The 27,500-nt window shown below is 42.5% G+C and overlaps 1 protein-coding gene across 3 annotated transcripts in view; it reads left to right on the forward strand.

Annotated features, from left to right (window-relative positions):
• LOC126981086 (FERM, ARHGEF and pleckstrin domain-containing protein 1-like) overlaps positions 1 to 27,500 on the forward strand; it is a 265,700-nt gene that overhangs the window by 74,826 nt on the left and 163,374 nt on the right. For all 3 annotated transcript variants that reach the window (XM_050831776.1, XM_050831778.1, XM_050831777.1), the window contains exon 2: positions 24,327 to 24,406. The gene's annotated coding sequence lies outside the window, so the exon portion shown is untranslated. The remainder of the gene's footprint in view (positions 1 to 24,326; positions 24,407 to 27,500) is intronic.

The following is a 27,500-nucleotide window of genomic DNA, read 5'->3' on the forward strand; positions in this document are numbered from 1 at the left end:
TGTGTAAAAGGTCATGCGAGTAATGGTGATGGAAATTGATACAGCAGATGATGATGACAGTGAAGGTGATGGCGGGGAAGGTGAGCAAGAGAGAATTAAGCAATGACAGTTTGTCCTTCTGAAGGTGAAAAGGGTGGCAATGAACCTGGTGGAGACAGCTTTATTTTAACGTCCCTGGAAACCGCGCAAGGGCGTTAGAGAAAAAAAAAGAAAGCTCTCCAAATCGTTTCTCCAGTAAAAAAAAAAAAAAAAAAAAAAAAAAGTAAAGAATTAGAGGTCAAAAGAGAGATTGATTTTCGGATTTAAAGTGATGGTGATGAGGCTGGTGATAATGAAAGGCTATGAAATGATAGTGATGATGGTTAATTTTTTTATAGTAACGTTAGTAAAGAAGCAGATCAAGTGATGGTGATGAGGATGGTGATAATGAGAGGCGAATAAGTGATAGTGATGATGGTTATTTTTTTATAGTAAAGTTAGTGAAGAAGCAAAAATAAATGAGAAAAAAAATAAAGTATTGAATGAGAGATGAAAAGAGAGGTCAGTTTTCGGATAAGAATTGATGGTGATGAGGATTTTAATAATGAGAGGGGAAGAAGTGATAATGATGATGGTTATTTTTTTATAGTAAAGTTAGTGAAGAAGCAAAAATAAATGAGAAAAAAAATTAAAGTATTGAATGCGAGATGAAAAGAGAGGTCAGTTTTCGGATAAGAATTGATGGTGATGAGGATTTTAATAATGAGAGGGGAAAAAGTGATAGTGATGATGGTTAATTTTTTTATAGTAAAGTTAGTGAAGAAACAAAAATAAATGAGAAAAAAAATAAAGTATTGAATGAGAGATGAAAAGAGAGGTCAGTTTTCGGGTAAGAATTGATGGTGATGAGGATTTTAATAATGAGAGGGGAAAAAGTGATAGTGATGATGGTTAATTTTTTTATAGTAAAGTTAGTGAAGAAACAAAAATAAATGAGAAAAAAAATAAAGTATTGAATGAGAGATGAAAAGAGAGGTCAGTTTTCGGATAAGAATTGATGGTGATGAGGATTTTAATAATGAGAGGCGAAAAAGTGATAGTGATTGATTTTTTTTTTTACATTAGAGGAAGGCAAAAATAAATTAGAGAAAATACAGCCCTGCTAATCACTGCTCCTATAAAAGCCATTAGAGATAAGTGGCCAAATGAGAGATCAATTTCGTGTGGAGAGGTGTCTTAATACTCTCCTCTTGGCGGCGATAACAGTATGACCACCACCACCACCGCCATCAACTCACCATCATCATCATCACTCAGTCCCTTCCTCAATCACCATCCCATCACCATCACACTCCGTCACTCCATTGTGCTGTTGACTTGCTGTGCTTCTGAATGGCAAGTTATGTGCTATTGATGGTGTGAGGGTCGTCGAGTGGAGGTGCTTGGTAATAGTGAGGAGCCATCAGTTAGTTGTAGTGGTCGTGATGTGTTTGTTTGTTTACACGGACCCTCAACGTAATGGCGCTGCTGGAAGGGCTGGGGAAGTGGCTACCTGTGTTCCTGTGGTGGTGGTTGTGGTGAAACTGTAGTGGTGATAATGGTGATGCCAGTAATTACGACAGTTTTGGGGCTTCAGTAATTGTAATAGTGGCTGTTCTACCCATTGAATTCCGCCTCAGTGTTGCGTCTTAAAGGGACTATTACACTGGACAAATTTTCCGTGGATCTTCAGGCAAACCTCGATTTCCGCTAGCGTGGTTCTCATTTGTTTCTTGTTATTGCTGCTGCTGCTGATGGTGAGTAATACCGTCGTCCTTCAGTGTAATCTACTGTAGCTTTGGAAGATCGTGGACACGTCAGAAAACCACGGAAATATCAGAACCACGCCAGCGGAAATCGTGGTTTGACTGAAGATCCACGGAAAAATTTGCCCAGTGTAATAGCCCCTTTATATTTTCCCGCTGTTTTCATGCTGTCTGCTCTTCTGAACTTGCTAACTACGTGTTTCGACCCCTCCCGAGGCGTCGCTGCACAAGACTTTCTACTCTCTCTCATCCCTTTACCCTCCAAGCTCCTTATGCAAGAGTTAACCAGCACCGTCATTCTTTACCCCGGGTTCGATTCCCGGGCGGAGTGGAAAAAATTGGGCGGTTCTTCCGATGCCCTACGCCTCTGTCCACCCAGCAGTGAATGGGTAGCATTTATTAATCGGGGGTTGTGTCCCGTCTCCTGGGATCTGTTCTCTTCTATAATTCCTTCCCCTTCTGTCTCTCTCCGGTATATGACCACAGATGTTGCGCCGACTAAACGAAACTTTCCAACTTTCCAACCTTCATTCTTTCATCTCTTCGGGTAAACTCTAGGAATCTTGCTTCATATGTACTTCCTCTTGCCTACGATGTAAACTCTGTAGGGGAGTATCAAGACCTCGAATTTTTTAATGGTCTTTTCGGATTTTATTTCACTTTTCCTTCTGTGAACCAGCAGTTGAGCGGAATTTTTCTCCGTTGTTGTTTTCATTTGCTCATGACTGTTTCCTCTGGTGTAAAAAAAAAAAGCAATAGTCGTAGTCGTAGTCGTAGTAATGATAAATAATGCTTAGTAAGGAGGTCGGAGAGAGCAAGAAATGATATAGGATATGATCGGTAAAAGGAGGCATTGAGAGAGTGGCGCTAAGGTCATGAAGAGGTGAGAGAGAAAGAATGGAAGGAGGAGGGAAGATATATGGAAGGGAAGGAGTGGAGCGGTCAGATGTGGATGAAGAAGCGGGAAGAAACGAGAGCGAATGCGGAGGTGATAAAAATGTGGAAGGTTGTGGTGAGGTGAAGGAGAACTGAGTCGTTGAAAAAGAGAGGAAAGGGAAAGTGTGGGAAGCAAAAGAAGAGCGAAGGAGGACAGCTGAGGGTTGAAAAATAAGAATGGTGATGACGAGAACTGAGTCGATAAAAAAAAAGTAGAAAAAGACAGGATTTCGGAAGGGGTGAATGGAAAGGAGAAAAGCGTACCAAGGTTTGAAAGAAAAGGTTTTGGTGAGGTGGGTAATTGACTCCATAGAAAAAAAGAATGACGGGACAGAATTGAGAAGGTGGGCAGGAAAAGGAGAGAGAGAAAGAATGCTGAGGTTTGAATGAAAAAGAGGAGGAGGAGGTTGTGGTGAGGTTGAGGGTGGGTGAACTGCGTCGATGAGAAAGAGAAGCGAAAGGGAATATTGAGAGAGTGGGAAGAAAAACGAGAGAGAAGGAGTGTGTGGCTTAAAAAAAAGGGAGCTTGTGGTGAGGTGAGTAAGAGTTGATAGATGAGAAGGGAAGGATATAGGATTGGGGGGGGGAGGGAGGGGTAAGGAGGGAGAGGGAGAGGAAAGGGAAGGGAGTGGTATGGGATTGGAAGAATGGGAAAGGTGAGGGAAAGGAAGGGAAGGGTATAAGAATAGAGAGATGGAGAGAGAGGAAGGGAATGGAAGGGTATGAGAGAGAGAGAGAGAGAGAGAGAGAGAGAGAGAGAGAGAGAGAGAGAGAGAGAGAGAGAGAGAGAGAGAGAGAGAGAGAGAATGAGGGGCAGGGACGGTAAGGGTCTGAGAGAGAGAGAGAGAGAGAGAGAGAGAGAGAGAGAGAGAGAGAGAGAGAGAGAGAGAGAGAGAGAGAGAGAGAGAGAGAGAGAGAGAGAGAGAGAGAGAGAAAAGGATGGGAAGGGAATAGTTATAGATAGGTTGAGTGGGAGAGGAAGGAATGGGAGGGGAATATGATTAGAGGGGTGGGGAAGGAGAGAGAGAGAGAGAGAGAGAGAGAGAGAGAGAGAGAGAGAGAGAGAGAGAGAGAGAGAGAGAGAGAGAGAGAGAGAGAGAGAGAGAGAGAGAGAGAGAGAGAGAGAGAAGAGAGAGAGGAAAGGGAAGGGGAAGGGAATAGTATTGGAGAAATGGGGAGGGAGAGAAAAGAGAAGAAGGGAAAGGGGGCGGGGGGGGGGGGGGGAAGGAGGAAGGAAGGAAAGGGAGGTAGGATGTAAGCGATAACCTGGACTTGTCTAACGAAACCGGTGGAGGGTCACACACACACACACACACACACACACACACACACACACACACACACACACACACACACAGGAGGAGGAAGAGAGGTAGATTCGTATGATAGTGTCCGTCTGTGTCGCGTAGAATTTTTTTTTTTTTTTTTTCATCCCTGAGCCTTCCTTCTTTGGGCGTCTGGGTGAGTGGCTGCCGCGGCGCCCACCCCCATACGAGTCACTTAAGGGGACATCACCTGTACTCTAGCGGTGGACAGGTAAAGTGGGGGGCTTACGATATACTTTTGCGTGGAGGCAGGCAGGGTTATTTGAAGGTGATTTATCCAGTTATTTTTGTATTTTTGTTTTGTATTTTTTTGTATTTGTATTATTTTTTTTATTATTGTATTTACGTTTTGGGGGTTTTCTTATGTTTTTTTTTTTTTTTTTTTTTACAGCAGAGGAGACAGTGCAAGGGCGTTGAAAAAGAAAACAATAATAAAAAAAAAAGCCCGCTACTTACTGCTATTTTCTCCTATTTTTTTTTTTATGTGTAGGAATTCATGTATTTTTATTTTATTTATTATTTTTTTTTTACAGCAGAGGAGACAGTGCAAGGGCGTAAAAAAAAAGAAAACAATAATAAAAAAAAAGCCCGTTACTTACTGCTCCTCTTTATTTTGATTTTCTGCTATTCTTTTTGTGTAGGTATTCATGTTTTTGTTTTCTATTTCTGTTGATTTGTTTATTTTTTTTTTGTTTGTTTGTAATTCCCTCTATATTTTACCTGTATACCTCTTGTGATTTTCTGCTTTATTTTTTTGTAGGTATTTATATTCGTTTTCTTTTGCTATTTTTTATATTTATTTGTCTATTTTTTTATTTATTTGTTTACTGTATAATTTTTCCTCTATACATATTTTGTGATTTTTTGCTGTATATTTCTTTAGTTATAGGTATTCATATATTTGTTTCATTCATTTGTATATAACATTTGTCTGTCTACGTTATATTTTTTTGCGATTTTAATATTTTGGGGTTTTCTGCGATATGTATGTTTGTTTGTAGGTGTTCATATATTTGCTTTCTTTTTTTCTTTTTAGTCATTAAAGTCTGTGATTTTTTGCTTATGTGATGGACAATGAAGGTGAGGTCCTCCCTTCATTGTTAGATTGTTATTGGTAGGGTAGAGGCAAAGTTTGGTGGATACACTATAGGTGCGCGTGGCTGCGGTGCTTGTCTCCGTCACATTAGCCCTTTTAGCTTTTAGTGGTGACATATCTCTTATTATTTCCAAACCTCCCGGCAGTGTGAGTAGAACACAATGGCGCCAGACTCCCCTACCCAGCTTCTTGTATATATCAATTTCCTACCTAAAAACTCTCTCCTGGGCCACAAAAGCGAGATTTATTTATAGTTAGCATTACAACAGTTAATTTCATATGTGTTTTGGGGATAGCTAAGTGTAAAAACCCGGCAAATAGGAGACTCAGTGGATACCAATCTGGCAACGGTGGCAGAACATGAAGATGAAATGGGTTGCTCAGACGTGAATCTATGTAATTATCACCCGGTTCAACTGACTTCAGAAGGAGATACAGGTGACTCGAGCCATTGGTCAACACTCTTGTAGGTGATGCTGTTCAGAAAGATGGTTTGTTAAAGATTTTGCTCTTCTATTTTAATTTTTTTTACGTCTACGCCTATAGCGCCGGTAGGCTTGCTTGAGGGGCCTGGATGGTATTCGGCCCCAGCCCGTCATGGCGCAGGAAAGTGTTTATAGTGGCGCCATCTTCTCTTGGCTCATGCTGCCCCCCGGAACTCCTTCTTGATTCACTTGGACGGTTTCCTCTAGAGTCCGGGTTGATGGGTGGTCTTCAGGGCAGCATGTAGGTAGTTTTAAGCCACTCGGCGGTGACTAAAAAATCCGAGTTGGTAGCGTGGGGATTCGAACTCGCGTCGTCCATCACGTGGTGAATGTGGGCCCAGCACGCTACCACTCAGCCACCGCCTACCCTTTTTGCTAACATTGATGTATTTATGCTTACCTATGTATTTATACCACTCCACGCTACTCCACAGGCCACTCACCATGTATAACAAAGGAAAAGAATTGTTAAGTAGCTGAATGGGTGGAACGTGGTACTCTTAAGATAGTCTGGGCATCTGATAAGAATGGATGAAGGTGGCTTTGTGAAGAGAGTGTAAGAGTGAAGGATTGAGGGAGAGGTTGTCAGGGTGGCAGGGGGAGGCCACACGTGTAATGGATCGATGGAGTGGATATGTAGTGGGATACACACACACACACACACACACACACACACACACACACACACACACACACACACACACACACACACACACACACACTATGTCCTGTTTCACCTGTGTTCACCTTTCGCTGCGGTAACATTTTTTTTTCGACGCACATCTGACCTTTAACTTTTTTTTTTTTCCTTTTTTTCTTCTTTCCCTCCCAAACTTTAGGCAAAAATTCGTCGAGGTGCGTTTAAGTTCAAAGCGATGCATACATTTTTTTTTTTTTTTTGTCTTCCTCCGCTTAATTTTTTACTGGTGGGGGTTGAGTGGAGAGAGAGAGAGAGAGAGAGAGAGAGAGAGAGAGAGAGAGAGAGAGAGAGAGAGAGAGCCGAAGCATGAGAGAGGTTGGAGGTTATTATGCATTCAAGAGGAGGGAAAGAATGTAGATAACACCATAAGATTGAGAGAGAGAGAGAGAGAGAGAGAGAGAGAGAGAGAGAGAGAGAGAGAGAGAGAGAGAGAGAGAGAGAGAGAGAGAGATGTAATGAAGCTGCCTTTTGCCTTTAATGATATGTGAACTTAATTGATTATGTAGCACTCCCTTATTGTGCAACGGTGTAAATAAGAGAGAGAGAGAGAGAGAGAGAGAGAGAGAGAGAGAGAGAGAGAGAGAGAGAGAGAGAGAGAGAGAGAGATGGGGGAGGAGAGGGGGATCAATCCCGTGTTTGGTCTTCGTTACGACTTTTGGCTCGCCCAGGAATGTAGGGACTCGGTGATTCGCCTTTTACTGTTTGTATTTAGCCAACACTGTGCTCGGGTTCATAGCGAGGAACTTCGAGTGTAAAACGCCAGACGTGATGCTATCCTTGTATAATTCCATGGTATGACCGCACCTCGAGTATGCAGTACAGTTCTGGTCTCCTAATTACAGAAAGGACATTGATTTACTGGAGAGGCTTCAACGACGCGCCACGAAGATGATACCAACCTTAAGGGCTCACCCGTACGAGGAACGACTCAAGCGACTCAATCTCTTTTCATTGGAGAAAAGACACTTGCGAGGGGATATGATTCAAGTCTTCAAGTATCTGAAAAAAATCAATAACGTCGATTACTCCAAATTCTTTGAACTGCAAACCAACCTAAGAACTAGAAATAACGGTTTTCCCATTCAGTCTAGTCGATGTAACACAGACATCGGAAGGAGTTTCTTTTCAAACCGAGTCATCCGCCACTGGAACAATCTTCCTTCAGAAGCAGTAAATGCGAATACCATCAACTCCTTCAAATATAGAATCGACCGTCACTTCGCTGCGTCGGGAGTAAACTGAATATCGAGGTGCTTTCATCTGCTCCTCAATATCGAGGTGTTTTCATCTGCTCCTCAGTGTCGAGGTGCTTTCATCTGCTCCCCAGGCCCCAAGTGGCTGTCGAGCAGATTAAATCACCAAAGCGGGCAACCTCGTAATGAGCCAGTAGGCTTTCTGTTGCCTGCATTTTCATGTTTGCTTGTCTTTAACTTTCTCCCCAAAACAATAAATTACGAGCACCGAAAGGGAAGTACGGACACCTAAGTATGCGCCGACTACTTAGGCTGGGATCAAACTGTCTCAGATTCGTAGCTCGGCGTAATAATAACCACACCACGGAGGTAGAAAAAAAAATGTAATAGTAGTAGTAGTAGTAGTTGTTGTTGTTGTTGTTGTTGATATTCTTATTCTTAGGTTTGTTTTGTTGTTGTTGTTACTGTTGTTGTTATTCTTATTCTTAGGCTTGTTATTTTCGTTTTCCTTTAGTTTCCTCTCTTTTCCAACACTTCAGCCCAACCTCCTCCTCCTCCTCCTCCTCCTCCTCTTCTTCCTCCTATTCCTCCTCCTCCAATACGAGTTTCTTCATCATATTTTCGTTTTCGTTCATGTTTCTGTTATCGCGTCATCTTAGACTCTCTCTCTCTCTCTCTCTCCACGCATCTTGTAGACTATTCTATCTTCGTCTCCGCTTTCTAGATTACTCCTGAAACGGGTATATTAATCTCTCTCTCTCTCTCTCCTTAATCAATCAGAGTGAGTGGGCGAGTGTCTTCCATTTTCTTCTTTCTTTTTTCCTCCATCCTTGTTATTGTCGTTGTTTTATTTTTGTTGATTGTGGATATTATGGCTGATACTTTTGTTGTTGTTGTTATTGTTGTTGTTGTGGTGGTGGTGGTGGTGGTGGTGGATTTTATTCTCATTACTCTCAAATATCAACTTTTTTTTTTATTGCTGTGAATGTATTGAGACTTATTATTATTGTTCTTGTTCTTCTTGTTCTTGTTCTTCTATTTCTCATCCTTCTATTTAGTATTATTGTTATTGTATGCAGCAGCAGCAACAAAAACAAAATCAACAACAAAATCAACAAAAAACAACAATAACTGGTAGTCTTCTTTGTCTAATGGAGAGGCTGACAGAGCGAAGGAGGAGGAGGAGGAGGAGAGGAGGAGGAGACACAGACGAAGGGGTTGGAGGGGTCAGGGGTGGTGATCGTGAGGGGCTTATGTAAGGGGAAGGTCGTTTGCTTGGTTGTGTGTGGAATAGCAGAAGTGAAGGATGGGGAAGGGAAGGGAAGGGAAGGGAAGGGAAGGGAAGGGAAGGGTGATGGGGGAGAAGAAGAGAAGGGAAGGGACGGGAGGGCCGGGAGGGGAGATGGGGGAGGGGAAGAGAAGGGAAGGGAAGGGACGGGGGAAGGGTGATGGGGAAGGGGAAGAGGAGGGAAGGGTGATGGGGGAGGGAAAGAGAAGGGAAGGGAAGGGACGGGGGAAGGGTGATGGGGGAGGGGAAGAGAAGGGAAGGGAAGGGACGGGGGAAGGGTGATGGGGGAGGGGAAGAGAAGGGAAGGGAAGGGACGGGGGAAGGGTGATGGGGGAGGGGAAGAGAAGAGTGGGGAAGGGACGGGGGATGGGGGAGGGGAAGAAGGCAAGGCGAGGGGAGCGGAGGAATTGTGAGGGAAGGGAAAAAAATGAACGCAGAACTGGTCTTGTCCACGCCTGAGAATGTGGCTCCCGGCTAGTGTGGTGGAGGAAGAAGAGGAAGAAGGAGAAGAAGAAAAGAAGAAGAAAAAGGAGGAGGAGGAGGAGAAATGGAAGAAACGAAGAAAAGCAAAACTATGATAAAAAAGAAAAAAGAAACAAGAAGAAGAAGAAGAAGGAGGAGGAGGAGATAAAGAAATGAAAAAAACGAAGGAAAACAAAACTATGATAACAAAGAAAGAAAAAAAGGAACAGGAAGAAGAAGAAAAAGGAGGAGGAGGAGGAGGAGGAGGATGAGAACAAAAAAAAAAGGAAGCAAAGGAAATAAAAAAACAAGAAAACAACAACAAAAGAAAGAAGGGGAAGAGGAAGATATAGCGTAGCGGGGGAAGAAGGAAGAGGAGGAGGAGAAGGAGGAGGATATTCAGACAAAGAAATAGAAGAAACGAATATAAACAAAACTTAGAAAAGAAAGAAAGAAGGGGAATGAGAGAGAGAACAAGGACTGGGATATAAAGAAAAAAAAAGAAGATAAAGAGAGGAGGGAAATAATTATAAAAAGGACACGAAAACAACGAAATAGAACAAAGAAAAGCAAAAAAAAATAAAAAAAAGAATGAAAGAAGAAGAAAAAAGAAGTTAGACGAAAAACGAGCGTATTCAATTAGACCTCAGAATGACCAGAAAAAAAGAAGTGGAAGAAAAAGAAGAACTAGCTTGCGTACATGTGGAGAAAAGAAGAAGAAAAACAAAACAAAATGGAAGAAAAACATTAGAAATAGTTTGAAAGAAAAGAAGAAAAAAAAACTGAAGGGGATGTCTAGACGGTTGAAATGAGTGAGTTGGAGGAGGAGGAGGAGGAGGAAGAAGAATAGGAGGAAGAAGAGGAGGAGGAGGAGGAGGAGGAGGGAAAAAAAAGCATAGTAGAGAAGAAAAGAGGAAATGGAGGTGTTTTTACTGGGGCTGCTGTTGGAGAGAGAGAGAGAGAGAGAGAGAGAGAGAGAGAGAGAGAGAGAGAGAGAGAGAGAGAGAGAGAATGAATTAGCCCTTTTTCCAGCATCGGTTACGGAACAATGTAAACTAACGAAAAAATACTGGAAGGAAAATATCACCAAAAAATGAAGTAAACGAGAAAGAAAAGAAAATGGAAAAGAATGGAAATGGAAACGAAGGAGGAAAAAGAGAAATTGGAGGAAAGAAGAAAGAATAAATTGATAAAAGGAAGAGGAGAAGGAGGAGGAGGAGGAAGAGAAGGAGGAGGAGGAAGAGGAGGAGGAGGAGGAGGAGGAGGAGGAGGAGGAAGGGAGCGGTCTGTTTTGTCTGCCATTTATCAACAAACTGACAGAGAGAGAGAGAGAGAGAGACGGCGTGTGCGTGCGATAACTTCCTGCATTGTGATGTGTGTGTGTGTGTGTGTGTGTGTGTGTGTGTGACAATTCTGGCGGATGTGGGTGTCAGGTGGATGTGTGGATGTGGGGGGTGGATGAGGGGAGGAGGAGGAATAGGAGGAGGAGGAGGAGAGATGAGTTAGTGAAGGGGGGAGGAGGTTTAAGGTGAAGGACGAGTGTGTGTGTGTGTGTGTGTGTGTGTGTGTCTGTCTGTGTTGTCGGCAGTCCATCATGGAAAAATTGTAAACAGTCGAGAAGTTGCGCGTCTCTCTCTCTCTCTCTCTCCTGCTCGCTCAAAACTAATTAGCATTGAATATCCAGCGCGGATCGTTAATTTTATATCACTTTTTCCATCGATGTAAATAAGAACATTATAAATTAGCATAATTAATCAGAGAGAGAGAGAGAGAGAGAGAGAGAGAGAGAGAGAGAGAGAGAGAGAGAGAGAGAGAGAGAGAACCAAGGACGCCTCACCACCACCACCACCACCACCATCTCCACCATCTCCACCATCTCCACCACCACCAGAAACTAGAGATGAGTAAGTAAGGTTGTTTGTCCCTTCACCCACTGTCTTGTTTCCCTTCACACCCTTCCTCCCCTTCCCTTCACGCCTACACTTATTTCCCTTCATACCCTCCCTTCATTTCCTTCACTTATTTCCCTTCATACCATTCCTCCCCTCCCTTCATTTCCTGCACCTGTTTCCCTTCCGCCCCTCTCCTTGTTTCCCTTCCTCCCTTCCCTTCATTTTCTATTCTTTATTTCTCTTCCTCCCATCCCTTCATTATCTACAAAGTCTGTTCGTCGCATCAGCTTTCCTTCTATTACCTAGAGTCATCTACCTCTTTTGCCTTTTTTTTTTATCTTCTATTGAGATTTTCGCGCTGACTGCTCTTCTGAACTTCCTAACTGCGTGACTTCACCCATCCCGCGGCTCCGCGCACACAATTTTCTACTCTAGTGCATCCCCATACTATTAAAGTCTCATGCAAGAGTTAACCAGCAGCTTCATCCTCTCATCCCTTTCACTGGGAAACTCTGGAACAACCTTGCTTTGTCTGCATTTCCTAGTGCATCCCCATACTATCAAAAGTCTCATGCAAGAGTTAACCAGCATCTCCATTCTTTCATCCCCATACTATCAAAGTCTCATGCAAGAGTTAACCAGCAGCTTCATTCTTTCATCCCTTTCACTGGTAAACTCTGGAACAACCTTGCTTTGTCTGCATTTCCTCTTACGACTTGAGCGCTATCAGGAAGGGAGTATCAAGACCCTTCTCTAACCGAATCCAAACCTCACTATCGGCTACTCCCTCTATCCTCTGCTTGGGGAGGAGTGATTCAGCGGAGTTTGTTTTTTCGCCCTTGAGTTGCTTCCTTTGCCGTAGTGAGTAAGAAGAGTAACCTTGAGAAAACAGCAGACAACGAAGGGCACCAGAAAAACCGCCATGAAAGTGGAAGGAAAAGTTAGGATGAGAAATAAATTGATCGAGACCCAAGTTTTTACATTTTCAAAACCACCTCATTAGTTTTAACGAAGATTAAAGCCACGAGCGAAAAAAAAAAGAGGTTTGTAATTGAGTTTGTTTTTAGATCAGAGTTTAATATTTCGTCAGATTTTTTTTTTTCGTGTTTCCCCCAAAAGGAAAAAAAATCCAGGGGTGTGGAGTCGGAGTTGAAATTTTCCGACTCCAATTCCGACTCCGGGAAATTTTAAAGTTGCGACGCCGACTCCGGGAAATTTTAAAGTTGCGACGCCGACTCCGGGAAATTTTAAAGTTGCGACGCCGACTCCGGGAAATTTTAAAGTTGCGACGCCGACTCCGACCAAAAGTACCCGACTCCACCGACTCCACACCCCTGAAAAAAATCTATAGGTGAAGGTAATCAGTGGCGTTCTATCCTCCGTTCTACTGATTATGTAAATACTGTAGAGGTTATCTTATTAGCGTTCCGGTATTATCGCTGCGAACATGCTAAATCGCTACAAATTGTGGAGTAATCTTTTTTTTTTTTTTTTTTTTTTGTAATCCTGTCTAATGCCTTTCACTTAATCCGCTGTATCAAGTTTCGCTCGTATATTATTTCCATAAGATTTAATCCCATGACCCCCGCACACACACACACACACACACACACACACACACACACACACACACACACACACACAGTCATAAATAAGGGATGAATGAATGAATGAAGAACGGAAGAAAGGAAAGAAGTAAGGGTTTTTTGAATGAAGAAAGAAAGGAATGAAGGAAGGAAGGAAGAAAGGAAAGAAGAAAGTTTTTTGAATGAAGAAAGAAAAGAAAAGAATGAATGAAGGAAGGAAGGAAGAAAGGAAAGAAGAAAGTTTTTTTGAATGAAGAAAGAAAAGAAAAGAAAGAATGAATGAATGAAGGAAGGAAGAAAGGAAAAAAGAAAGTTTTTTTGAATGAAGAAAGAAAAGAAAAGAAAGAATGAATGAATGAATGAAGGAAGAAAAGAAAGAAGGAAGTTTTTTATATTAAAGAAAGAGAGGAAAGAATGAATGAAGGAAGAAAGGAAAGAAGAAAGGGGTGTTTGAATGAAGAAAGGAATGAATGAATGAATGAATGAATGAAGGAAGGAAGGAAGGAAGAAAGGAAAGAAGAAAGGGGTATTTGAATGAAGAAAGAAAGGAAGGAATGAATGAATGAAGGAAGGAAGGAAGAAAGGAAAGAAGAAAGGGGTGTTTGAATGAAGAAAGAAAGGAAAGAAAATATGAATGAATGAATGAAGGAAGAAAGGAAAGAAGAAAGGGGGTTTTGAATGAAAAAAGAATGGAAAGAAAGAATGAATGAATGAAGGAAGGAAGAAAGGAAAGAAGAAGGGGGGTTTTGAATGTAGAAAGAAAGGAAAGAAAGAATGAATGGATGAAGAAAGGGAAGAAGAAAAGGGTTTTTGAATGAAGAATGAATGAAGGAAGAAAGGAAAGAAGAAAGGGGTTTTTAAATGAAGAAAGAAAGGAAAGAAAGAATGAATGAATGAATGAAAGAAAGAAGGAATGAAGAAAGGAAAGAAGAAAGTTTTTTTGAATGAAGAAAAAAGAAAAGAAAGAATGAATGAATGAAGGAAGGAAGGAAAGAAGAAAGAAAGGAATGAATGAATGAAGGAAGGAAGGAAGAAAGGAAAGAAGAAAGGGTTTTTTGAATGAAGAAAGAAAGGAAAGAAAGAATGAATGAATGAAGGAAGGAAGGAAGAAAAGAAAGAAGAAAGGGGTGTTTGAATGAAGAAAGGAAAGAAAGAATGAATGAATGATGGAAGAAAATAATGGAAGTAAATGAAGGAAGGAAGGAAAGTAAAGAGTATGCAAGGGATGGCGAGAAGTGAAGGAGTAGAGAGAGAGAGAGAGAGAGAGAGAGAGAGAGAGGGGGGATTAACGCTGGTCTTATCAAGGAGTCATGAAGGAATCGACTGTTGCTCCCTTGTGTAATGGAGTCCTTCTCTCTCCATCCCTCCATCTCTCTCTCCCTCCTCTTCCTCCCACTCTCCTCTCTCCATCTCTCCATCTCTCTCTCCCTCCTCTTCCTCCCTCTCTCCTCTCTCCATTCCTCCCTCCCTCCTCTTTCTTGCTTCCTTCCCTCCCTCCTCTCTCTCCCTCCTCTTCCTCCCTCTCTCCTCTCTCCATTCCTCCATCCCTCCCTCCCTCCCTCCTCTTTCTTGCTTCCTCCCTCTCTCCCTCCTCTTCCTCCCTCTCTCTCTCTCCATTCCCTCCTCCCTCTTCCTCCCTCTCTCCTCTCTCCATTCCTCCCTCCCTCCCTCCTCTTTCTTCCTTCCTTCCTCCCTCCCTCTCTCCCCTCCCTCTTCATCTGCACACTCGGCGCTTTTGACTCCACGAAACTCTTGGCTTGGAGATACTTGTGCTAGGGTGCTCTCTCTCTCTCTCTCTCTTTTTCTTCCTTTTTCTCTCTCGATGATACTTTTTTCTTCATTTCTCGTTTCCTTTTTCTTCCCTCCTACCTTCGTCCTCTCTCTCTCTCTCTCAACTTTGGTATGCCGTCTTGCTCATAAAGAAAGTAAGAAAGAAGAAAAGAACTTAAACTTGAACTTGTGAGAGTAAGAGAAAGAAATATCAAACGTTCGAATTATGAAAGTTAAAAAAAAGAAAAAAACAAGCAAGGAAACAAACCAACAAACTCTAAGACCAAGCGAGCAAACTAACAGAGAGAGAGAGAGAGAGAGAGAGAGAGAGAGAGAGAGAGAGAGAGAGAGAGAGAGAGAGAGAGAAATGTTGTGAAGATAAGAAAGTCGTAATTAATCAAGAATGCAATCTGTTTTTTCACATAGCTCTTCATGAGTGCCAAGAGGAGGAGGAGGAGGAAGAGGAAGAGGAAGAGGAAGAGGAGGAGGGATAAATAAGAGTAGAAAGAAAGACGATGAGGAAGACAGGAAGAGAGAGAGGAGGAAAACATAAACAAAGAAGAATAAGAGGAAAAAGAAAGAATAGAAACAGAAGAAGAGGAGGAGGAAGACAGGAAGACAAAGTAAGAAATCAAAGAGGAGGGCAAGGAGAAGGAAGAGGAGGAAGAAGAGGGAACAGGGGTAGAAAAAGCGGAGGAGGAGGAGGAGGAAGATAAGGAGACAAAAGAAGAAGAGAAAGAGAAAGAGGAGGAAACAGTGGAAGGAAAAGAGAAGAAAGAGGAGGAGGAGGAGGAGGAGGAGGAGGAAGAAGAAACAGAGGTAGAAAAAGAGAAAGATGAGAAAGGAGGACAAAGGGACAGAGAGAGAGAGAGAGAGAGAGAGAGAGAGAGAGAGAGAGAGAGAGAGAGAGAGAGAGAGAGAGAAAAGAGGAGGAGGTGAAAGATTGGCAAAAGTCGCAGTCGTAGTAGTAGTAGTGGTAGTCGTAGTAGTCGTAGTAGTAGTAGTAGTAGTAGAAGTAGTAGTAGTAGTAGAATTGACTTGAGATGCTTGTAGGTCGACAATAAAGAAGGAAGGAAGGAAGCGAGGAAGGAGAGAAAAGGGGGTAAATGAAAGGAAAGAAGGAAGGAAGGAAGGAAAGAAATAATAGTAGTAGTAGTAATAGTAGTAATAGTAGTAGTAGAATTGACTTGAGATACTTGTAGGATGCAAAGAAAGAAAGAAGGAAGCAAGCGAGGAAGGAGAGAAAGGGGGTAAAGGAAAGGAGAGAAGGAAGGAAGGAAGGAAAGAAGGATGGAAATAAATAAACGGGAAGGGAAGGGAGGAAGTAAAGAATAGGTTGAAAATATAAAACTTAGGAATTAAAGGAATAAGTAAGAGGAAAATGAAAGTAAGAAAGAGGCTTAGAAAGGAGATGTGTGTGTGTGTGTGTGTGTGTGTGTGTGTGTGTGTGTGTGTGTGTGTGTGTGTGTGTGTGACGAGCGAAAGAAGTATTAAAAAGTGTAATTAAGGAAAGTTATTAAACAGTAAAGCAATGAAGACTGAGGTTAATTAAGGGAACAGGTTAGAGAATTACGAGATTGGATGACACTGGCGATTACCAAGAGCGTGAGGAAAGAAAGGAAAAATAATAGAAAGAAATGCAATCAATATACGAATGACAGGAGAGGAGGAGAAAATAAAAGGAAAGGAGAAAGATATAAAAAAATGAAACAGGTCGAAGAGAAAGGAAATAAGGGAAAATAAAGGAAAATGTCAGTCAATGCGAATCAGAGAAACGCACAAAAGAAAAAGTGGAAAGAAGGAAAGAATTTAAAACTGAAATAACTCAAGAAGAAGAGGGAAATAATATAATAGAGGAAAAAGGAAAGAAAAAGGAGGAAGTCAATACGAATGAAAGAAAAGGAAAAAGAATAGAAAGAAATGCAATCAATATACGAATGACAGGAGAGGAGGAGAAAATGGAAGGAAAGGAGAAAGATATAAAAAATGAAACAGGTCGAAGAGAAAGGAAATAAGGGAAAATAAAGGAAAATGTCAGTCAATGCGAATTAAAGAAACGCACAAAAGAAAAAGTGGAAAGAGGGAAAGAAGGAAAGAATTTAAAACTGAAATAACTCAATAAGAGGAAAATAACATAATAGAGGAAAAGGAAAAGAAAAAGTATGAAATAAAAGGAAAGAGAATGGAATGGAAAGAGAAAAAAATATAAGACTGAAATCGATCAAGGAGAAAGAGGAAATAAATAAGGAAGAGGAAAAAAGGAAAGAAAAAAGCCAATCAACACGAATTAAAGGAGACGGAAAGAAAATGGAAGGAAGGAAAAGGAAGAATATAAAAGACAAATCAATCAAGCAAAAGAGGAAAATAATAAAATAGAAAAAAAAAGAAAGAAAATAAGCCAATGAATACGAATGAGAGAAAATGAAAAATGAAAAGAAAGTGAAAGGAATGAAAATGAAGAATATAAAAGACAAATCAATCAAGGAAAAGAGGAAAATAATAAAAATAGAAGAAAAAGGAAAGAAAATCAGGCAAACAATAGGAATTAGGAAAAAGGAAATTGAGTGTGGAAGGAAGAAAAGGGAAAACTATTAACCCTGAATATATCAAGGAAAAAAAAGAGAGAAATGTTGTAGAGAAAAAAGGGAAGGAAAATATAGCAATGAATATGAAGAAAGGCAAACGATAGGAATTAGGAAAAAGGAAATTGAGAGTGGAATGAAGGAAAGGGAAAGCTATTAATCCTGAATATGTCAAGGAAAAAGAGGAGAGAAATGTTGTATAGAAAAAAGGAAGGAAAATATAGCAATGAATATGAAGAAAAGAAAAGGAAAGGAAACAAAATCAATAAAAAAGCGTAGCAAGAGAAAATAAATGAAGTAGAGGGGAAAAAAATGGAAAATATAGCAATCAATACGAAATTACGGAGAAGGAAATTAAAGTGGAACGAAGATTAGGGAAGAATGTCTACACTAAAATAAGTCTTAAGAAAAAAAAGGGAAGGAAAATGAAATAGAGAAACCTGAAGATGTCGAGGAATGCAATTAAGAGAGAGAGAGAGAGAGAGAGAGAGAGAGAGAGAGAGAGAGAGAGAGAGAGAGAGAGAGAGAGAGAGAGGAGATGAAAATGGGTGAAAGGAGAAGAGGTGAGTGAAGGAATGAAAAGGTGAAGGGCGTGGATGAAATAGCGAGTGGACGTGAACGCTGAAGTCAGGCGGAAGAGAAATGGCAGAGGAAGGAAGGAAGGAAGGGAGTGAAGAAAAAAAAATGACGAAGTAGCTGAAAAAAAATAAGAACTTGAATCTGAAGTTGGTGGATGAATGAAGATGTGGAGGACGTGGATGAAAGTTGTGAGTGGAACGGGGAAACTGAAGTGAGGCATAGGATAAGTGGCTGAGGAAGAAAGGAAGGAAGAAAGAAAGGAAGGAAGGAAGGAAGAAAGGAAGGAAGGAAGGAAGGGTGGTAGGAAGGAAGGAAGGAAGGAAGAAAGGACGGAAGGAAGGAAGAAAGGACGGAAGGAAGGAAGAAAGGACGGAAGGAAGGAAGAAAGGAAGGAAGGAAGGAAGGAAGGGAGGAAGGAAGGAAGGGACACAACAACATCAAAAGGGAGAAAAGAAAAGAAAACCTCAAAAGAAAGGAAAAGAAAAGAAATAAAGTAAACAAAACAAAATAAGACAAAACAAAACCAAAAAATAAAACAATAAAATAAAAACATAATAAATGAAGAAATAAATAACCCTTTAACTAATTACCTGTTGGCCTAACGAAAGGGGAGAGAGCTGTTAGACCCCAAAATAAGGGAAGGTAAAGTTTTGGGGAGTAACAACCATCTTAAACACACTGATGACCAAATGAAGAAAAAGGAAGATCACCCTCAAAACACTCCCATATTCCCTTCCTCTCTGTATTCCTCTTTTTATTTTCACATTTGTTACCTTTTTTTATGCCCTTGAACTGACTCCTCTGCTGTAAAAAAAAAAAAAAAAGAAAAAATGCTTGGCTTTAGACGGAAGAAAACTGTTGGTCCAAAGCGTAAAGGGAAAAGCAGATGAAGTTTATGAGCGGGAAAAAAGACGTTACAGGAAATTGATGCAGAATAGGAAGGGAAAGGAATATCACTTGTAACCTCTCTCTCCTTTTCTCTTTATAATGCTTGGCGCTGAAGGAAAGGGAAGAGTTAGACTAAATAGTGAAGGAAAACAAGGAAAATTCTGAGCACAAAAGAAAGACACTTAAGACATACTGATGAAGAATAGAAAGGAAAAGGAATATCACCCGTGAACTTTTTTTTTGTCTCTCAAGAAGAAGAAGAAGAAGAAATGAAGGATGATAGTGGGATAAGGAAGGAAAGAAGGGAAGGAAGGAAGGATGATCGTGAAGGAAGGAATGAAGGAAAGTAGTGAACGGAGGAAGAAAAGGTGGCAGTGAAGGAAGGAAAATGTAAATAATGAGTGAACGAAGGAAGGAAGGTGACAGCGAAGGGATGGAAAATGTTATGTGAAGGAAGGGTGGTAGTGAAGGAAAGAAGAAGAATAGCAGGGAAGGAAGGGCTACATAAAAGAAGGAAGACTGGTATGAAATGAATAAAGGAAGGAAGGAGTGAAGGACGTTAGTGAAGGGATGAAAGAGGCAGGCGGAGGGCGTGGGGCAGGTAAGGCGAGGCAGGTGAGGCGAGGCGGGGAGAGGCGCGGCTGGGCTACAGGAGGTTCGTCTCGGCGGGCCCTCTGTGCAGTGTTGACGCAGGATGAATATTACACGCCTTCACCAGGGGGGGGCGTACACACACTCTCTCTCTCTCTCAATGTGTATGTTTGTATGTGTTTGTGCGTGTCTTTCAACTTCAGTACAGCTAATCTTACTCTTTAAAAAGCTTACTGAGAGAGAGAGAGAGAGAGAGAGAGAGAGAGAGAGAGAGAGAGAGAGAGAGAGAGAGAGAGAGAGAGAGAGACAGACAGACAGACAGACAGACAGACAGACAGACAGACAGACAGACAGACAGACAGACAGACAGACAGAGAGAGAGAGAGAGAGAGAGAGAGAGAGAGAGAGAGAGAGAGAGAGAGAGAGAGAGAGAGAGAGAGAGAGAGAGAGAGATAATGTGGCAAATTTGAAGGTTCGATTGAATGCATTATCGACTTATTGAATCACCTCTGCTGGGCATTCCTCCTCCTCCTCCTCCTCCTCCTCCTCCGGCAAAGAGAGCAATCAGACCTTCCCCTCCTTACCCTCATTTCTTGCCTTCCTCTCTCTCTCTCTCATCGTGGCTTCCTTTCGTCTTTCCCACAATAATTAATCTCCGTTTTCTTCAGGAACTCAATTACGAAGGGGAACCAAGTTATTCTGAGGGACCTCGTGTGTGTGTGTGTGTGTGTGTGTGTGTGTGTGTGTGTGTGTGTGTGTGTAGGAGAGAGAGGTGGGGAAGGAAGAAAAAGGGAGGAAGGAAGGATGGAAAGAAAGAAAGAAAGGAAGGAATGAAGGAAAGGAATTAGAGAAAGAAAGAAAGAAAGGAATACAGAGAATGGAAAAAAAGAAAGAAAGGAAAGAATGGAAAAGAAAGAAAAGGAAAAAAGAATGAAGGAAAGAAAGCAGAAAGGAATGTAAGAGAGAGAGAGAGAGAGAGAGAGAGAGAGAGAGAGAGAGAGAGAGAGAGAGAGCAGTAATATAACGTGACTCTATCGGGGGTCTCCTTGCTGTCGTTGCGGCCTTTATGGCGTGAGGACCTTTGTTGTGTGTGTGTGTGTGTGTGTGTGTGTGTGTGTGTGTGTGTGTGTGTGTGTTGGGTGGTGTTGCGTTGATTGACCTGCTTGTTGTGTGTTTGTGTGTTGGTTTGTTTGTGTTCGGTGGCTGGTGTTGTGTTGATTGATCTGTTTGTGGGTGTTTGTGTTGGTGTGTTGCGTGGGTCGGTCTGTTTGTAGCGTGTGTTTGTGTGTTCGTGCGTTTGTTGTGTTTGTTTACCTGTTTGTTGCGCCACACGGTAGGTCTTCAGGTGTTTTGTTAAGGGGAAAGGTGTGGCTGTTTTGGGCTGTTTCTGTTTTCCATCTCCTTCATTTTTATTGCCAGTTCGTGTGTGTGTGTGTGTGTGTGTGTGTGTGTGTGTGTGTGTGTGTGTGTGTGTGTGTGTGTGTGTGTTGTGCTCTTTTAACTTTTTTACGTTGTGTTGAATTTTGAGTTTATTGTTTTTCTTTTGTATGTTGTATTTCTGCTTGTTTTCTTGCCCTTTATTTTCTTCCTTCGTTTTCTTTTCTATTTCCTCTGCGAACCTATTTCCCTTTTCCTTAGAACTGCAAACCCTTCTATTCCCCATCCCTCTCACTCTTAATGGCTGGTATACTTCATCTTTCCTTTTTCAAGCTCTCTTATATACCCTCTCCCCTTCCAACCTCCATGGCTTATATTCGTTTTCCTATTCCCTCTGCAAACCCATTTTCCTTTTCCTTATAAGTGCAAACTCTTTTATTCCCCATCCCTCTCACTCTTAATGGCTGGTATACTTCATCTTTCCTTTTTCAAGCTCTCTTATATACCCTCTCCCCTTCCTACCCTCCATGGCTACATACGTTTTCCTATTCCCTCTGCAAACCCAATTTCCTTTTCCTTATAAGTGCAAACCCTTCTATTCCCCATCCCTCTCACTCTTAATGGCTGGTGTACTTCATCTCTCCCCTTTTTCAAGCTGTCATACCCTTTTCCTTCCTACCCTCCTGGCTATATACATTTTCCTATTCCCTCTGCAAACCCAATTTCCTTTTCCTTAGAACTGCAAACTCTTTTATTCCCATCCTCTTAATGGCTGGTATATTCATCCTTTTTGAAGCTCTTATATACCCTTCCCTTCCTACCTCCATGGCTGTATACATTTTCCTATTCCCTCTGCAAACCCATTTTCCTTTCCCTTAGAACTGCAAACCCTTTTATTCCCTATGCTCACTCCTAATGGTTGGTATATTTATCTCTCCTTTTTGAAGCTCTCTTATATACCCTCTCCCCTTCCTACCCTCCATGGCTACATACGTTTTCCTATTCCCTCTGCAAACCCAATTTCCTTTTCCTTATAAGTGCAAACCCTTCTATTCCCCTTCCAACCTCCATGGCTTATATTCGTTTTCCTATTCCCTCTGCAAACCCATTTTCCTTTTCCTTATAAGTGCAAACTCTTTTATTCCCCATCCCTCTCACTCTTAATGGCTGGTATACTTCATCTCTCTCCTTTTTCAAGCTCTCTTATATACCTCTCCCTTCCTACCATCCATGGCTACATTCGTTTTCCTATTCCCTCTGCAAACCCAATTTCCTTTTCCTTATAAGTGCAAACCCTTCTATTCCCCATCCCTCTCACTCTTAATGGCTGGTGTACTTCATCTCTCCCCTTTTTCAAGCTTTCGTATACCCTTTCCCCTTCCTACCCTCCTGGCGATTTACATTGTCCTATTCCTCTGCAAACCCAATTTTTCCTTAGAACTGCAAACTTTTATTCCCCATCCCTCTAATGGCTGGTATACTTCATCTTTCCTTTTGTTTCTTTATACCCTTCCCTTCCTACCCTCCATGGCTGTATACATTTTCCTATTCCCTCTGCAAACCCATTTTCCTTTCCCTTAGAACTGCAAACCCTTTTATTCCCTATGCCTCTCACTCCTAATGGCTGGTATACTTCATCTCTCTCCTTTTTGAAGCTCTCTTATATACCCTCTCCCCTTCCTACCCTCCATGGCTACATACGTTTTCCTATTCCCTCTGCAAACCCAATTTCCTTTTCCTTATAAGTGCAAACCCTTCTATTCCCCTTCCAACCTCCATGGCTTATATTCGTTTTCCTATTCCCTCTGCAAACCCATTTTCCTTTTCCTTATAAGTGCAAACTCTTTTATTCCCCATCCCTCTCACTCTTAATGGCTGGTATACTTCATCTTTCCTTTTTCAAGCTCTCTTATATACCCTCTCCCCTTCCTACCCTCCATGGCTACATACGTTTTCCTATTCCCTCTGCAAACCCAATTTCCTTTTCCTTATAAGTGCAAACCCTTCTATTCCCCATCCCTCTCACTCTTAATGGCTGGTGTACTTCATCTCTCCCCTTTTTCAAGCTTTCGTATACCCTTTCCCCTTCCTACCCTCCTGGCTATATACATTTTCCTATTCCCTCTGCAAACCCAATTTCCTTTTCCTTAGAACTGCAAACTCTTTTATTCCCCATCCCTCTTAATGGCTGGTATACTTCATCTTTCCTTTTTGAAGCTCTCTTATATACCCTCTCCCCTTCCTACCCTCCATGGCTGTATACATTTTCCTATTCCCTCTGCAAACCCATTTTCCTTTCCCTTAGAACTGCAAACCCTTTTATTCCCTATGCCTCTCACTCCTAATGGCTGGTATACTTCATCTCTCTCCTTTTTGAAGCTCTCTTATATACCCTCTCCCCTTCCTACCCTCCATGGCTACATACGTTTTCCTATTCCCTCTGCAAACCCAATTTCCTTTTCCTTATAAGTGCAAACCCTTCTATTCCCCATCCCTCTCACTCTTAATGGCTGGTGTACTTCATCTCTCCCCTTTTTCAAGCTTTCGTATACCCTTTCCCCTTCCTACCCTCCTGGCTATATACATTTTCCTATTCCCTCTGCAAACCCAATTTCCTTTTCCTTAGAACTGCAAACTCTTTTATTCCCCATCCCTCTTAATGGCTGGTATACTTCATCTTTCCTTTTTGAAGCTCTCTTATATACCCTCTCCCCTTCCTACCCTCCATGGCTGTATACATTTTCCTATTCCCTCTGCAAACCCAATTTCCTTTCCCTTAGAACTGCAAACTCTTTTATTCCCTATGCCTCTCACTCTTAATGGCTGGTATACTTCATCTCTCTCCTTTTTGAAGCTCTCTTATATACCCTCTCCCCTCTCTACCCTCCATGGCTATATACGTTTTCCTATTCCCTCTGCAAACCCAATTTCCTTTCCCTTAGAACTGCAAACTCTTTTATTCCCTATGCCTCTCACTCTTAATGGCTGGTATACTTCATCTTTCCTTTTTCAAGCTCTCTTATATACCCTTTCCCCTCTCTACCCTCCATGGCTATATACGTTTTCCTATTACCTCTGCAAACCCAATTTCCTTTTCCTTATAAGTGCAAACCCTTTTATTCCTCATCCCTCTCACTCTTAATGGCTTGTATATTTTATCTCTCCCCTTTTTCAAGCTTTCGTATACCCTCTCCCCTCCCTTCCTCCCTTCACTCCCTGTAAATCTCATCCCTTTCTCGCCTGCCCGTTTCCTGTCTATTTCCCGTCCTTCCCCTCCTCCGCTGTCTATACTTCATCCCTTTCCTCCTTTTTCCAAGCCTTCTAATCATCTCCCCTTTCTTTTTTTTTTGCTCTGTCCCTTTCATCCCTTCCTTACCTGTCAATTCGCTGTCTGTTCCCTTTTCCTTTCCTTCTCCAAGCCTTCTAATCATGTCCCCCACCCACCCCCTTTTTTTTTTTTTTTTGCTCTGTCCCATTCATCCCTTCCTTACCCGTCAATTATCTGTCTGTTCCCTATTCCCTTTCCTTCTCCATGCCCTATTCACGCTATCCCGTCTTCACCTGTCTATTCCCTGTCTATTGCCCGTCTATACCTCATCCTTTCCTCACCCGTCCATTCCCTGTCTATTCTTTGCCCCTTTCCTCCTCCATGTACTATTCACGCTATCCCTTCCTCACCTGTCTATTCCCTGTCTATTCCCCACCTTCCACGCCCTGTATGACCCCCCCCTCCCTCCCCTACCCACCTGTCCAAGTCCCGCCAGGTGTTTTGACATGTGTTTCCCTCCACAGGTGAGCGGCGGCTGAGGGTGTCACGCGCTGGGCTTACCTGGCGAGTGTCGGATTTCATTGATTAACACCGAGCTGTCCAGGTGAGGCGTGGTGAGGAGGAGGCCGAGTGATTAGGTGTGTGAGAGAGAGAGAGAGAGAGAGAGAGAGAGAGAGAGAGAGAGAGAGAGAGAGAGAGAGAGAGAGAGAGAGAGAGAGAGAGAGAGAGAGAGAGAGAGAGAGAGAGAGCAATGAATGAATGAATGAAGGAGGGAAGGAAGGAAAGAAGAAAGAAAGAAAGAAAGAAAGAGAAGGAAGGAAGGAAGGAAGAAAGAAAGAAAGAAAGAAAGAAAGAAAGAAAGAAAGAAAGAAAGAAAGAAAGAAAGAAAGAAAGAAAGGAAGGAAGGAAGGAAGGAAAGAAGAAAGAAAGAAAGAAAGTATAAAAAAATGGAAGTAACAAAATAAAGAAAAAAAATTAGACAGCATAAATAACGGAAATAAAGGACGAGAGAGAGAGAGAGAGAGAGAGAGAGAGAGAGAGAGAGAGAGAATAAAAAAAAACCCACCCCATGTCTCCAGCGACGCCTTCTGACCCGACAGTGAGTTATGATATATTTTTGTTGTCCTTCCTCTGATTTATTCCTCTCTCTCTCTCTCTCTCCTCTATTTCATCAGTTTCTCTATATAATGTCTTTTCCAATATTCCTTTTATGTTTGTATTTTTGTTCCCTCACTATTTCTTTTGAACACACACACACACACACACACACACACACACACACACACTCCGCCGCGGGCCATTAATCTTGCTAGCACATCTTACGCCAAAGCCTTTAATCCTCGCCTCTGCTCCTCACCTTTCCTCTGTGTCACCGCCGCTGTAGCACACACACACACACACACACACACACACGTCATCACTTGCGCCTATCTCTCCTCCCGTCTCTCTCGTGTTTGCCCTTATTGTATGCAGCCGAGTGTGTGTGTGTCTCTTTCTGTCTCTGTGTAGCTTGTCTGTCTCCGTGTCATGGCCTACCCACTGCTGCGTTGCGCTTTCTCCTCTCTCCATTGTGTTATTGTATGTCTTTTAACCGGGTAGCTGCGGGGATCATGTTTCTTTATTAAAGGCCCCTCTTAGCGAATATTGAGAAAAAACATCACTCAAGCACTTCTCCACCGCCCTTCTCAGTGTCCCTGTCCGCCACTCCCGTCACCTTCCTTTCTCTGATCCATTTCCCTGTTCCTCACGCGCCAACTCCTCCGTATTTGGTCTGTTATGTCCGTACTCTGCTTCTCCACCGCCCTCTCAGTGTCCATGTCCGCCACTCCCGTCACTTTCTCTCTGATCCATTTCCCTGTTCCTCACGCGCCAACTCCTCCGTATTTGGTCTGTTATGTCCGTACTCTGCTTCTCCACCAGTGTCCCTGTCCGCCACTCCCGTCACTTTCCTCTCTGATCCATTTTCCTGTTCCTCACGCGCCAACTCCTCCGTATTTGGTCTGTTATGTCCGTACTCTGCTTCTCCACCGCCCTCTCAGTGTCCATGTCCACCACTCCTGTCACTTTCCCCTCTCTGACTCATTTTCCCTGTCCCTTCCGCCTCGTCTACACTGTCGCTGATCCGTTCTCTCCGTACTCTGCTTTCCCAACACCCTCCGCCCTGTCCCCCTGTGCCTGTCCCCTTCCGCTCACGTATAATCCCTTCCTTCCCTCCCCGGTGCCTCCCGTTCCTGCCCCTTCCCCCTCATCCCCCCTCTATCCCCCTGAGCCTGAATAATGTCCAGCCATCCAACACCGTCACCCCACTGGAGTCTGTGGGAGGCCGTCACCAGCACCTCCCTCCTTCGTCCCCTGCGTGTGTGTGTGTGTGTGTGTGTGTGTGTGTGTGTGTGTGTGTTTAACAGCTACGGAGACAGTTCAAGGGCGTAAAGAAAAATATAAAAAAAAGCCCGCTACTTACTGCTCCTGAATAGAGGTCAAAGGAGTCTCCAAAAAGAGGTGTGTGTGTGTGTGTGTGTGTGTGTGTGTGTGTGTGTGTGTGTGTGTGTGTGTGTGTGTGTCCCTACCTATTTGCATTTTCCAGGGATTTAGTTTGTAACGACTCATATTTTATCTTATTTTATCATAGGGCTCCTCAAACTTATACTACTTTAAGAACACGATTTTATTTGGTCATCATCATCATCATCATCATCATCATCATCATGTCTCCGTGTGTGAGTCCGAGTACTCCATCCTGCTCCGGTAAAGGCTCTGTGTAATTTCATCTCTCCATCTGGTCCTCTCTGCCCTGACTCACAATCTCTGGGTCACCACACGATTACTTTGATTGTCGAGCTGTTATCACTTTTGCGCGTAATATAACCTGTCAAAGTCCATTTCTTATTTGTCACTAGAATATCTATAACCTTTGTCTGGTCCCAAATCCATGATGCCCGCTTCCTATCTCTCCAAATTCAACAACGAAGAAAAATTAATCAAACAGGATAAATAATAATTAGCCCTTATATATAAAACTAATGTATGCCAGTAGACGTATAGTGAACCAATTTCTCCTTAAAATAAAATAAAATTGAACTGGATGAATAAGAGAAAAATGAAAGAAAAATCGTAAATAAAATGAAAGCGGCGGAGGAATTAAACCAACCGGAGATCGCTTTTATGGCGCTGCGGGTGAGCCGGGCGAGGCGAGACAAGGTTGGTATTGTCAGAAGGTCCCGCCCCTCACACCAACTATTTCCAAAGGCCAAAAAGGAGGTTAATCGAGTTCTAATGAGTGTTCTTTTAGGTTCACGGTACAGAAGAAGGCTCAGACTACCACCAGGGTCATAAAACTACCCCTGGAAATGCCCTAAACTCCCAGGAAAGACTAGTTAATTACATGTTTTTGGGCGCAGAAATGTTTAAAAATATGGCCCTACGCTCCTTTGAAGACTGCCCGCTCGCTGCTGAATGTACACACACACACACACACACACACACACACACATACACACAGAGATCACTTTGGTTTGGGGTCTCTTGTGTTCATTATTACCACATACCAAGATCTTATACACCACCACCACCACCACTCCTACCACCACCACCACCACCATCACCACCACCACCCTCGCCATCACCACCACCACCCTCGCCATCACCACCACCACCACCATCCCCACCATTTTCACCACCACCACTACCACCACCCCTCG

Source organism: Eriocheir sinensis, chromosome 46, assembly GCF_024679095.1.
Source record: "Eriocheir sinensis breed Jianghai 21 chromosome 46, ASM2467909v1, whole genome shotgun sequence".
Classification (NCBI taxonomy): Eukaryota; Metazoa; Arthropoda; class Malacostraca; order Decapoda; family Varunidae; genus Eriocheir; species Eriocheir sinensis.